At 38.7% G+C, this 13,752-nt stretch overlaps 1 pseudogene; it reads right to left on the bottom strand.

The window, feature by feature from the left end:
- Positions 1-6,053: 6,053 nt before the first annotated feature.
- On the bottom strand, positions 6,054-13,617 carry LOC120792874 (annotated as a pseudogene).
- Between the last annotated feature and the right edge of the window lie 135 nt (positions 13,618-13,752).

Consider the following 13,752-nt stretch of genomic DNA (forward strand, 5'->3'; position numbering starts at 1 on the left):
GTAAGGGGCTAGGGAATGCATCATCTCAATGACGGGTCCCCACGTGTGTGTTTGTGTGTGTCAGAATTCTGTGATCTCATTGTTACGTGTCATTCGGAAGTTCTGCTCATTGTGTCGCGTCAAAGTCACTTTAGAAATGTATCCCTCCACATACTGGACAAACCTGGCAGACTCACAGTGGATCTATTTGGATTGGAGATACATTTCATAGTTTTTCCTCATTATTGAAGTTTTTCTTAACTTTCTGACAGCCGTGGCTTCTCAAGAAACACGGAAACATTTCCATCGTTTGTGGGGGAAAAATGCGCCTCTTTTCACGTTATGACTCATTTCATGACTGCCAGGATATGGCTAATGTTGATTGGTTTTTAGGTTTTGCAAATCAGATTGGTAAAGTCTTGCAGAGGTGGGTTTTGTGTTTCTGCAGTGGTCTCTGTTTTCTTATCTTGACACTCTTTCCTTTCTTATCATCTCTCTTTGTGTCTAACCCACTGTATCTGTCTCTCTTCAACTCTGTGAACATTATTGAAGCATCAGATGTTTTTTTCTTTTTAGGGTTTGACATTCAATGATCATTTGCTCACATTTAAGAAATGTGATGCGCTCTAAATTGCACATTTTCCTTCTTTCTCTGTATCTCTCTCTCTCTGCTCAGAGGCCACTGTTTCTTTGTGTATATCCTAATCCAAAGCTTTTGCATGGCATAGCTTTTCTCGGGTCGTTCTCCTTTTTTTTCGTTCTTGTTTTTTTTTTTTTTTTTTTTTTTCCTAAATTGTATCACATTAGAAAGTTTTTGGGAGTTTTTGTTTGGTCACTGGAGGGGGGCGCTGAAATTTGTTTTAGTTACACTGGTAACAAAGTAATAATCATTTGTGTTGTTACTGTCAAGACACCTTCAAGTGCTGAAACACTATGGAGCAATTTTTTTTCTGAACAACTTTTGTGCTTTTTTTGTTCTTCGCATTTAGTTTTGCATTCCCTTGGATCCATAAAGAGAGGCTGAGATGTATTATGTATTACAATATCAGTAGCAGACAGCCGCTGGTTGTGACCGCAGCACAAGTCTACGCAGACTTAGTTGTGAATGGCTCAGGGTCAAGTCCGTACCATTGCAGCTATATACATAACTAGCAGAGCTAGTCAATAGAGCTACTTAACCCAGCTCTCTACACGGTGTTATCATAACCGGCTTTAAATTGGGTGTGACACATGTAGGAGTCATATGGATGCAGGGAATTGACGTCGTTGTGCTGGCTGATCGTTGTAGTGGAGCAACCGTGTTTCTGTTTGCTGTGGTGTCTTGGTAAAATAACTGTCATATCTAATGAAAGAACTGCTCCTTCACATCCTGTGTGACTTAATGATGCTTCCTTGGCTAATGTTAATAGAGGCAGTTGAGAGCAGTTACAATACAGCTAACATAACCATATTGATAGCATTCTGGGTTCAACAACAACTGTAGCACAACCCTGGAGGAGGGCCCCTCCTGTGTATTTAACCCAAGAATTTCTCCTATCTGACCTAAAGGGTTTTCTGGGGTTCGTTCTTGCTGATGTGAAATTGGTGTCAAAATCATTTTTCACCTCTTTTATTATTCAAATGATAGTCATACATTGTCTTTTTGATACTGTCAAGACACCTTAAAACCTTGGAAGACTGCCCCTCTTGCATATTAATTCTCGAGGATTTATCCAATCTGATCTAAAAGGTTATCTGGGGTTTGTTCTTGCTCACTGTCGAGACACCTTCATGTCTTAAAAGACCGCCCCAAATGTATATTTTTTCCCAGGGATTTCTTTGATTTTAACTAAAAGGTTATCTGGGGTTCATTCTAGCTCACTGTCAAAACACCTTCACATTTTTAAAGATGGGCCTTTCTTGTGTATTTCTTCATTCAGACCTAAAAGGTTTTCTGGGGTAGTTTCTTACAGACTGTTAAGATACCTTCATGCCTTGGAAGAGGGCCCCTCTTGTGTATTTCTTCCCAAGGATTTCAACAATCTAACCTAGAAGGTTTTTTGGAGCTTTTTTTGCACACTTGGGCTTGGGTTTTCTGGGGTTGGTTCTTGCTCTCTGTCGAGACGCCTTCACGTCTTGGAATAAGGCCCCTCTTGTGTATTTCTTTCCAGTGATTTCTCCAAACTGAGCTAAAGTGTTTTCTACATGTTCTAGTTGCTCACTTGTGGGTGTTCTCGAAAAAGTGTCTTTTTAATTCCTTTGAAGAGGGCCCCTCTTGTGTATTTTTTTTTCCCAAGGATTTCTCCGATCTGAACTAAATGGTTTTCTGGGGTTTTCTTCTCGCTCACTGTCAATAAACCTTCACGCCTTTTGACAAAGGCCCCTCTTATGTATTTCTTCTCAATAATTTCTCCGATCTGATCTAGAAGTTTTTCTGGGGTTCGTTCTTGCTCACTTGAGTGTTGTGTTTGAAACATTTTTCTTTTTTTCCCCTTCATTTATTGCATAAACATCGGTCATCATTTGCCTCATTGTTACTTTCAAGACATCGTCAAACCTTGGAAAAGGGCCCCTTTTAGTTCTTGCCCACTTGGGTTTGAGTTTGAGCTTATGGTTGAGCTCCATGTTTACAGTTGACAACTGAATCTAAGTAGAATTTACATTAAGAAAAATAGAAATACATCTATATGTTTCTGTGTATCATAAAAATATAAAACTAAACATAACTATGTACACACATACCCATACATTCCATAGTCATACATAAACATTTGCAAACACAACTTTACAGTTACATGCAAACACTTTAAATTCGAGGGTGGTGTTGAAACAGTTGTATTGCGTAAATATTAGTAATGATTTGCATTGAGGTTACTCTCAAGACACTTTGGATTAAGGCCCCTCTTGTGTATTTCTTAAGGATTTCTCCAATCTGACCTAAAAGATATTCAGGGGTTTGGTCTTGCTCATGTCGTTTATTCTATGGCGATGATGATGTGAAGAGGATGAAGGAGACTCCGCTGACACCGTCTTGATTGCATATAAAGGTTTATTACAAAGAAGTACAGCGTAGGATCAAGCACCCGCAGATCTGCTCGTGAGAGGGTGTGAAGCCAATGAACCACTCTGAAAATCAGAGTCACTGACTCTTAAATAGGGTAGTTGTTTTCCTGAAAAACGTCACTAACACATGGCTTTAGCATTACCTCACTTCTCAGACTGCCAAGCACCTTCTGATGACCTTTGACCTAGGGCCTTTGACCCATGCCTCTATTTAAACATGGCTTCAGTTGTACATATGACCATACACCTCACTCACTTGAGAATGTGTCAAAAAAACAGTTTAATTATTTTCCTTCTTTTCTTGCCTAAAAGTTAGTCATTAATTTCATTTGTTGTTACAGTCAACTTCACGTCTTAGAACGTGTTTTGACAGTAGTTTGAGGGATAAACTGATTTAGTATTTGGTGGTCAAAGGTCAAGGTCACTGTAACCTCACAAAACACGTTTTCGGCCACAACTCAAGAATTCGTACGCTACTTATGACACAATTACACGCAAATGTCTGATAGGATTAAACAATGAAGTGATGACAGTTTATATCCAATAGGTCAAAGGTCAACTTCACAGTGAAATATCATAATGTTCTGCAAAAACACTTTTCTGGCCATTATACAACACCATGACTCGGAACAGACAGTGAGATTGTGACCATATTTGCTGCAACTTGACTGGTTGGCAGAGGCATACAACACCATGAAACACAGTGAGATTTGTAGACATATTTTTTGCAACTTGACTGGTTGGCAGAGGCATACAACCGCAAGGCGGTAATTCTACTTTTTCTTTGTTTTATTGCATAAATAGTAATCATCATTTGCATTGTTGTTACTGTCAAGACACCTTCACGCAAAACAAGGAGTGTTTTCTTGCTCATTTGAGGGTTGTGTCAAAACCCTGGTATTTTTTTGGTTTCATTGTTGACATAGTACTCATCACTTGATCTGTAGTTTCTTTAATGACACCTTCAAGACTTGGAAGAGGGGCAACCACTATGTATGTCTTTCCAAGGAATTCTCCAATCTTACCTATAAGGTTTTCTGGAGTTTCTTCTTGCTCAGTAGAGGGTGTTGAAACAGTTTCTCTTTTTTTTTTTTTTTCTTGTATCATCAGTAAATAGTAATCATCATGTACGCTGTTTTTACTATCAGGACACCTTCAAGCCTTGGAAGAGTGCCACCTTGTGTATTTCTTTGCAAGGAATTCTTAAAATTTACAAAAAACGTGTTTTGGAGTCTTTTCTTGCTCCGTAGAGGGTGGTGTCTAAACAGTTTATTTTTTTCCTTGTTTTTTGAATAAACAGTAATCATGAGTTGTCATTACTGTCACGACACCTTAAGGCCTTTGAATCACCCTATTGTGAGATTTTTCCAAGGGAATTAGCCATTTTTACCTTGAAGGTTTTTTTTTCTTGCTCATTAGATGCTGTTGTCAAAACTTTTTTTTTTTTTTTTTTTTTTGTTTTTCTAATCCCCCCCCCCCCCGTTTCCCCTTCTCTCTTTTGCCACAAAATTCCTTTGGTTTACTTCGTCTTTCTGTGCTTCATCCATTTACCTCTAATGCAGGTCTTCATATTCAAGACCCCGGTTTGTCTTTATTTATATATGGTCTTGCATTGTGTTATCTGTGATTCAATGAATAACGTTAATGCCTCTTTTCTCTTCTGCTTTTGTGTGAATGGTATGCTTGAGTTTTAACTTGTGTGGGAATGTGCAGTCTGTCTTTCTTCCAGGTCTCTGAGGTACAATGGAAGTTTTGTGCACATGTTCCTATCAGTTCTTGTGGCATCTGGAAGTTACTCTGCATCTTCTTACTGATCATCTTTTTATCCCAAACTGTTTTGCTCTTTTCCTGACACTAAATTTTTTTTACACTTAATAGTGGTTGTTGTTGTTGTTGTTGTTGTTGTTGTTGTTGTTGTTGTTGTTGATGTTACGTATGGTGGCCCTATTGGTCAAAAGACATTTCACAAAACACAACAACATTTCAGAAGACAAGTCAGATTAAGGAAACATGGGAAGGGACTTCTTGTGTGTGATTGGATGGAATCCAAGTCCCTCACTACAGTTCTATGTCATTTTCTGTTTCTATTGTGTACTACTCTCAGCAGTGCCCTTAAATGAATTTTTAACTCAGTTTGAAAGGCTGGAAGAGGGGAATATTTTAACAACGGACATTCATATGATGTAATTTCTCAATATGCTTTCAGTATAGCAGGAGATTAAAATGTCCCCTGGACCCAGAGCATCATCAGTTGCCTGACAGCAGACAAGCAATCACAGCAGTGTAAAGTTTAGAGTGTCCCTCCAGCTGATCCAATTTAGCACCAACCCACCTTAACACATCCACTGACTAAACTCTGAATTGACTCGGGTTCTGTCCAATCACATGTAAGAAGTTTTGTCCCGCCCTTTTAATAATCTGAAATATTGTTGCGGTTTTTGTAATGTTTTGTGTTTTTTGAAATGTTGTGTTTTGTGAAATATTGGGTTTTCACCCTCAGGGCCACCGTGATTATTATTATTATTATTATTATTATTATTATTATTATTATTTTTATTATTATTTTTATTTTAACTTTTCTATTCCTGCAATTTGGAGCTAAGATTCCTGATGTTCCTCGCATTTTTTCCCAGTTAGAGGGTTTTTATGTGGAGTTCTTTATTTGGACCAAATTTCTTAGCGTCATAGAGTGTCATATGTTGATAGTCCTCCAAGACATTTTTTTTGTTTCGTATATAAATAAAATAAATTAGACATTAATTTCTGTGTGAAGTCTTGCTACATGTTATTGCCATGGCTGCTGTTTTTTTTTTTTTTTTCTGGGTGCTCATTTCTTCCTTAGAGACATGCAGGTTGGACAAGCTGGAAAAGCTAAACTGTCAATATGTGCAAAAATAGCTGTCAATGTATTTATTTTTCTGTTTTTGTTAGCTTTGTGATGGCAAGCTAATTTTCCTCAGTTTTGTGAAGAAGAAAAAAAAAAAAAAAAAAAAAAAATCAGGGTGACAATGTCTGTACACCAACATAATTTTATTACATTTCATTCCAAGAACACAAGCTACAGCATACTGGCAATGTTAATATTTAAATTAAAAGTTTCCATTTTAAATTTTGCTGTCATCTTGCAGTCTTCAAGTGCAATTCATCATGGCATTACAGTTTGGTACTTTGGTATCCTACAAGGAAGGTTTTTGTTAACATTTCTATTTTCTGACTGCAAAATACTCAAAATGTAGAATAAAAAGACCATTACTCAAATAGCTTTTGCAAAAAATTTAAAAAAAAGAAAATGTAGGCATGTGATAAGTCCCTGAGAAAGCATTTGAGTTTGCACACACTGAAGACTGGAGGAACAAAATATTAAAGATTTTACACCACTTTACATGCCTCCACACAAGATGTTTTTCAGAATCAGCTACGAAGGCAACTCTGAACTTAAATAGTTCAAACACTCAGAAAAATCTCATAATGTTAGTCCATCCAGCATCCAGCTTTGAACGTCTTGTTACTCGTGTGTTTGCAGTGTCCAACAGAGAGAGGCTGTGCCTGGATGCCATGCCTTGAGAAGAAAGAGAAGCAGAAATATCAGTGTGTTATAAAGCTGACATTATGAGAAAGAGCTCATTGTTCTGTTTAAGTATGCCAGCACTATGCTCTTCAAAGGTTACGGATAGGAAAAGCAAAGTTCCTCACAAGCTAGCAGCGAAAGTCCTCCAAACGAGGGATAGCCATGTCCACACTTGAGGTCTGCTTCTCATCACTCCACAGTCTCTCTGCTGCACTACTTGCCCTTGCCTGTGATTTTGGGTGCAATCGGTGATTATTTCGAATCATTTCATGGGATTGTTGCTACACTGGGGTGGGGATTTCAGGGGTCTTTTTAATGTAGCACCAAAGAGAGTGAGATTGGTGGCATCAACATATTCTCCCCACATCCAGATCTCACCCCCTATCACCAGCTTCTTCTGTTCCTCAGTACCTGTGAGGGGATGATAACAGAACAGGGTTTATTTAAGAATGAGCTGGTAATGAGTTTACTACTAATCCGAATTTTCACTTCAATATTAATGCACCACTTCAAGTCAAGCTCAGGGAGTCAATGTTTAAATGGGCCTCTATAATTGACAGTCCCCATTTGCAGGTGTCATTGCCGGACAAGTACCATCACCAGCACCTAACTGAGGCAGGTTGTAATAGTGTGTGATATTACTTGGCCATGCACACACCAGAAAAGTTCTGTGTCTGCACACTGTAGTAGTTGCGTCAGTCCTGGCCGTAGGAAATGCGGGTAATGTACCACGGTGAAGCCAGCAGGACCCTCTTTCCAGCTTTGGTGATCCTGCTGAGCTCTGCCCGATCACTAGCCGGGAGGCCCTTCCAGATGTGCAGCGCTGTGTCCTTAGGAATCTGAGCAGGATGATAAAAACCACATTCTGTCTTGCCCTTCTGTGATAAATTGTTACTGACCTGTCTGCCTTCTGTATTTTTATATTTATTGATCTGCTTACATTTAGCATTTTATATTTCAGCAAACAGTCACATATAAAAATCCTTAATAAGCTCTTACCAACAAGGGTAAGCTTTAACCCAGACTAGGTTCACAGAAATGGTGCTCCTCCTATGGGGCAAAGCATCTGAACACCTTGGAACATGCTATGCACAGCACATCACGGTACTCTATCCAAGAAGAGTAGCGAACCAGGGAAACCGAATTGCATAAATCTATACTTGCAGTCATGTCCCTTGACATACTGTAAAAACATTCTTTCTTAGGAAGCAAATTCTTATACAGCCTTTTAATTTCCATAATGCAGAGAGCATATTCATGTTAATTTTTAACTGACAATTAGACTTTCATCCTTCTTATTGTCTGTATTCTTTGATTAATCTTTGTATTTAAATTTGCATTGAATATCTCCACATTTTTTCTACGTGAAATCACCAACAATTATGTTGCAGTGAAATGTTAGGAAACAGCTGACTACATTTTTGCAACCAACAGAAATATCCATTAAGTTGCAAGTTGTTGCAGTTGTTTTAGCTGGAATGTTTAGTAACTCATCATGATGACGTGGTTTATTGGTTGTTTATCTGATAAACATCTTTTCCTGGGCCTTTGCTTTTATAAATCTGTTTCAAGGAGCTTTGTAAAAAAGCTGCCAATAGAAACATTTTTATTCTTCTGTGTTTAGGGGAAACAGTGTGCATGTTAGCCATGGGGCTATACATTAGGCATTGTGAGTACAAACCACAGCAATCACACCTCTCTGTAGCTGTGTCCCAATTCCATACTACATACTAATTCTAAATTGGGTATTCTTTGTGATGTGTTTACACTGGAAAATCCTGATCTGAGAAAACTGAGGAGCAGCAGACAGCTGGAAAGAGTTTTAAGCAAATTGCGGGTGGTGGTGACACAGCTTCAGGAAACCTAAGAAGAAAAAAAAAAAAAAAAAAAAAGAACTTCCAAATCATTGGAAAAACATGTTGCTGTCACTGTGAGGTTTGACTGACGTGCATCAGCACAAGTCTTATATCATTTCCTGTCAGCACAAAATTGTAAAGTACACTGATATCTATATCTTGAAATTTGTACACAGTACATTCTGTATACAATTAGTATACCATATAGAAATGGGACCCATAGTATGTCTGTAACATTAATGCATATACAGCAGTCTTCACTGCCACCTAGTGGTACAGCAACACACGTAACATTCTGTGTTGCATTAAAAGCCAAAAGGTTTCACCATCTATTTCCTGTAATTTACAGGAGACCAAGTTTTAATTATGTAAATTATAATTAGAGACATGAACCACAGCAGTTAATACTATTTAAACTAGCCACAGCACACAGGTTGTTCTCTGACACTTGAAGGCAAGGGGCCACACAGTGCAGTAGCAGGCCCAGTTGTGTATGGGTCCCTGCTGGTCCAGATATCACGGAGAGGCCAGAATCACCCTGATTCCGGCTTTAACCACCCTGCGTACCTCGCACAGGTAACAGCCCTCTCTCCATACCTCCACCACTGATAGAAAGCTGTGCTGCAACACAGTGCTATAGACTATCAGACTTACATGAGGTGGTTGTGTGATACGTAGCTTCGTGTTATCTGACAATTTACTGTTTAAAATAGCTGGTCAGTTGTTTCGAACCACTAAACTTGCTGACGTTAAAATTATATTGTTAGCAAAAAAAATATTTAAAATTGTAGGTGGATTATCAGCCTATGCTGAAATGTGGGACAGAAAAGATCAGATTTCCTTCTCTAAGCATTTACAACAAAGATGTTTGAAAATATTATGTAAAAATAAATGCTACATGTTTTATATATTACATTTTAAATATCTCCTTAAGTGAATGCAGATACTTGGACACAGTTTAAAATAGCTGAAATAATAAAAAAAAAATAAAAAAAATAAAATAAAAAACAAACAACAGTTATAAGATTTTTTTTTTTAAATCTCTGTATCTGCACCATGCATCACATGCAATACTTAAACTTTACTTTAGACTAAACACATGATGGTGCTGCAATGACATGTCATAATTTCAGTTATTGTGTAAATTACTACTTATCTGTTAAAGTCCATTTTATACGCATTTGCAGAAGAAATATTTCGAATCATCTTTTAAACGATGTCTAAAAGGTAGGTGAGTCTATATGAACGCCGCTGATAGAAATATGGATACAGTGTTATTTGTTGGGCTGTACTTCCTCTTTCATGGTCATCAAAAACATCCTGCCACATGATAGATGTCACTTCAGCTGAAGCTGAAGTAATATTCACAAAGCTGGAAATACAGACAATAATGACATTTGTAACATCGGTGTGTTGGACGGTGTATTTCCCCTCTACATTGTATGTTCCCCTTCACAACCTACTTCTCCATGTAGAATGCCTCCAGTTTGGTGAAATCTCCTCCAAATCCCATCTTCTGCATGAATGCAAGTACATCATGGTTGGATCTCCTATGGAACCAAGTCATTTAACTAAACATAATTGCACTGATTGTTTAAGTTCACTTTGAAAAAGCTTAAGCTTACTTAAACCAAACTAAAGTTGTTCCCTTTTTATAATTATTATTATTTATAATAATAATAATTATAAGACATATACTTACAACAACCACCTGGGTCAAGATATAAACTTTGTTTTTTCTTGTTTCTAATTACTTGTATTTTTGAACAAACAAAACAGCAGCAGGCACAGGAAAGGTGACATACCTTCTGCTGACATTCCTTGCACTTTTTCGTTGCCAAAATCCGTAGCACTGTAAACAAACAATAGTGATCGAAACCAGGAAATCCTGGTTGAGATCAACAACTGTCAGGAGGCATTTAAATGATCTGTTACATTTGAGCCTACCAGCAGGAAAAGTCAACCTCATCCCCTCCTACGTGGCTTTCGGAATCAGGAAACACTGATGACACTTCCTCACTCCACTCTATAGTCTCGCCATAAACTGGCAGGTGGAGGGTAACTCTGGATTAACAGGGCCAGAAGTACCTGAAGGGGTTCCCCCTCTGTAGCAGGGAATAAACAGGTCAGACTGCCCTGGGGAATAAATGGTAATCTATCAGATTTAGTTCAGAATTTAGTTTAAATACATTTCTCGCATTGTCTGTTGAGGACAGACATTTGATCCCACTGATGTAGCCATAAGAGTCCTCCAGCTAAGAGATGAGTCTAGCTCAAAATTCAGTACATCTTGTTGCTGTTATTAGTTTAAAAATATCACGCATAATAAAAGGCACTTTTTCTGAAGATCAAGGAGCTGAGATCATTTGGATAAAACTGTTGTTTTTCAGTAAATTTGGCTCATTTGGTCTTTGAATTTTACCTTTTCCCCACGATTTGATGTGGCTGGGCGAATCAAACTCAGGAAGGACTCTTATACCCTGCCGCCTGGCATATGAGATCACTCTTTCACATCTGACTTTATGTAGATGTGAGTCATTGGATGGAAAGCCCCCTGAATCAGAGCCAGAAGCCTTTGTTCAGGGTGGATGCAACTTTTCAGCATTTTTTTCTACCTCATGAATCCACATGCAGTTAGCCTGGTTAAAAATCTAAAATATGATAAATCTAGGATATAAAGTAGCCGAGTTTCATTTCATTAAAATCAAGATTCAAATATTTGCAAAGCAAATTATGATGAATATGCAGAGTCATGGTGCATATGATGGGAGCTTGCTTATTCTTCCTTATTCCTTAGTAGCTCTCTTCGTCAGCATGACACGCCCTTACTGAAAAGGTTTGGAAAGGTGCGGCTCCGGTAAGGGAATGAGGAGTCATCAACAATGTGCCAATGAAACACATTGAACTTACTGTAGGCCACTGCATCCTAACAAGAAAACATATCTGTTAATACCATTGATGACAATTTGATCAATTGAACGGAAAGCTGAAGTTCAGATTATGTCATCTGATTATTACCAGAGTTTTTAAAATGGCCTGCACTGGTAAATAGTGACGTGAAGCGTCCCACAAAATTCCCCCTGACCTGAAACCGGGAGAAGTTTTCAATCTCAGTGTGGTTCACAAAATACTAAAAATGAATGACCAAAAATCGACTAGTGGATTTAATTGATCCATCCCAAACATTATCCAAGCTCTACAACACACCGAGATTGTGTATTCAAGAAGTAACAACTTCAGAGGCCTCATGAGTTTGAGCATTTGGAAAATTCTGACTTACTGAGCCGAAATCCTCTTGATACAGCATCTGACTGAAGGTTTCCAGACCTGTGCTTAATCAGATGATCTACAGTATAAAATCAGCAATCATCTGAATCTGCATAAATAACAGTGTAATACTTGGGCCCATAATTAATGCTTAGTAGCATGAGAAATCTAGTGCAACTTGCTAAACACGCTGTGATGGAACCCATGATGCAAGCCTGTCCTTTACTAACTGTAGCCGATTGTTAACATGTTTGTTTCATTTTTGTACTTTTGTCTACACATGTTCTTGATTTTGTTTATACATGTTCTTCAACGTTGTACTGGCTATAATCACCTCTTACAGCACCCCACGCGGTTCCTGCAACCAGAGATGCTTCCCGTTCGGAGACAATCAGATTGCCTGGAACACAAATAGGAGCAGATGAGATAAGGCACCGGACCCTACCGGTTGCGCAAGATGGCGGCATCGTGACCTTTACCTGTGATGCTCTGGCTCAGATAAATGTATTAATACTTACATTTCTCACAAGAGTCCTCCTTTGGGTGACTCTCACACTCATCGGTGTCAACAGTGATCTCCACAGCAAATGGTTTATCCTCTTTGAATCGCAGGGCACCATTTTCTGTTGACCATAAAAGTTTAAATATTACAGTCACTATAGTTGCAGAATGATTGAAATTCTGTAGAAATGCATACGTAGCCTGTGTACTTTCATTACCTCCACCAAGGAAGTTAAGCTTTCACCCGTGTCTGTTTGTTGGTTTGTTTGTTTGTCAGCAGGATTATGCAAAAAGTACTGGACTGATTTGCACCGAACCTGGTGGAGGGATGGCGCATGGGCCAGGGAAGAACCGATTAAGTTTTGGACCAGATCCAGATCATTTACTATGAATTTGAATTTTTTCTCTGAAGTCTGGTGTGCGTTGTTTGACATTGGTCTTGGCGGAGGTCAGCGCTCTTCTGAGTGCCATTCTGCCAATGAGCTATGATCTATTTTTGAAAACACAAACATGAAGCTGTGCTACCCTGGTCCATTGCCATGGTGGGTTTTGGAGTAGGTAGGCCTACACTGGCTTACTGATGAACTGCTGTCTCTACAAAGCCCACTGATCGACTTTAAAAGCCAACATGACAAACAGAACATTCATAACAAAACCACAGTGAGTACTTGGCGCTACATTTTTGTGCATTCATAATGGAGTCTTGAACGTGTGTATCACCAGATCATCTACTCTTAATGCCCACTCTAGAATTAAAAAAGCCATAGTTTACACACATGATATATCACAAGTATCACAGAAACACTTTAAGTACCACTGTGAATATTTACAATTTCTGTTAGTACGACTGGAGCTTTTACCTCCAGAAAGGTGTAAAATCTTGCTTGCGTTTGACTTGATTCCACCTCACTTTATCACCTGCCAGATAAAGTGAGGTCTGGGAAAAATAAGAGGAAATTATCTCTTGCACGCAGCACCCAGATCAGCGGCTGACTGTTTTGCGTAACCACAGTGGAAAGCCGGTGGGTTCAATCGGTGTCGCCCCGTTGAGGAGACGAAAGCCCGTGGTAGCGGCCGCACTCCCTCCACTGCGTGTAGGCCAAGTTGGACGGTAATTAATAGTAGCAAAATAACATCTCGACGAGTGTAGCGTCCAGAACTAACAGCATACTTGACTTCAATTTGGATGTATTCACCGGCACTTGCTCAACTGACAAACACTCGACGGCACGCAGTCACATGATTGGGGCCACAACATTTTGTTTGTTTGTTTGTTTGTTTGTTTGTTTGAACTTTTTGTTTAAGCAGTTTGTCTATCAGTATTCAGGAGAAGTATCTCCCGGGTTTATTGTATTTACTATTAATTTTATCGTTAATACTTTTCCCATTATTCACTACAATCATTCTACCGATTCTACCGCTACGTGTAAATTACTAGTGGAACAACTAATGTCACTCAAGTCGGAGTGATGTGACGCTTGAAGCAAATGTGGGGGGCAAAAAAAAAAAAAAAAAAGTAGGTTGCCATGACGTAGGCTG

Source organism: Xiphias gladius, chromosome 8 (assembly GCF_016859285.1).
Source record: "Xiphias gladius isolate SHS-SW01 ecotype Sanya breed wild chromosome 8, ASM1685928v1, whole genome shotgun sequence".
Lineage (NCBI taxonomy): Eukaryota > Metazoa > Chordata > Actinopteri > Istiophoriformes > Xiphiidae > Xiphias > Xiphias gladius.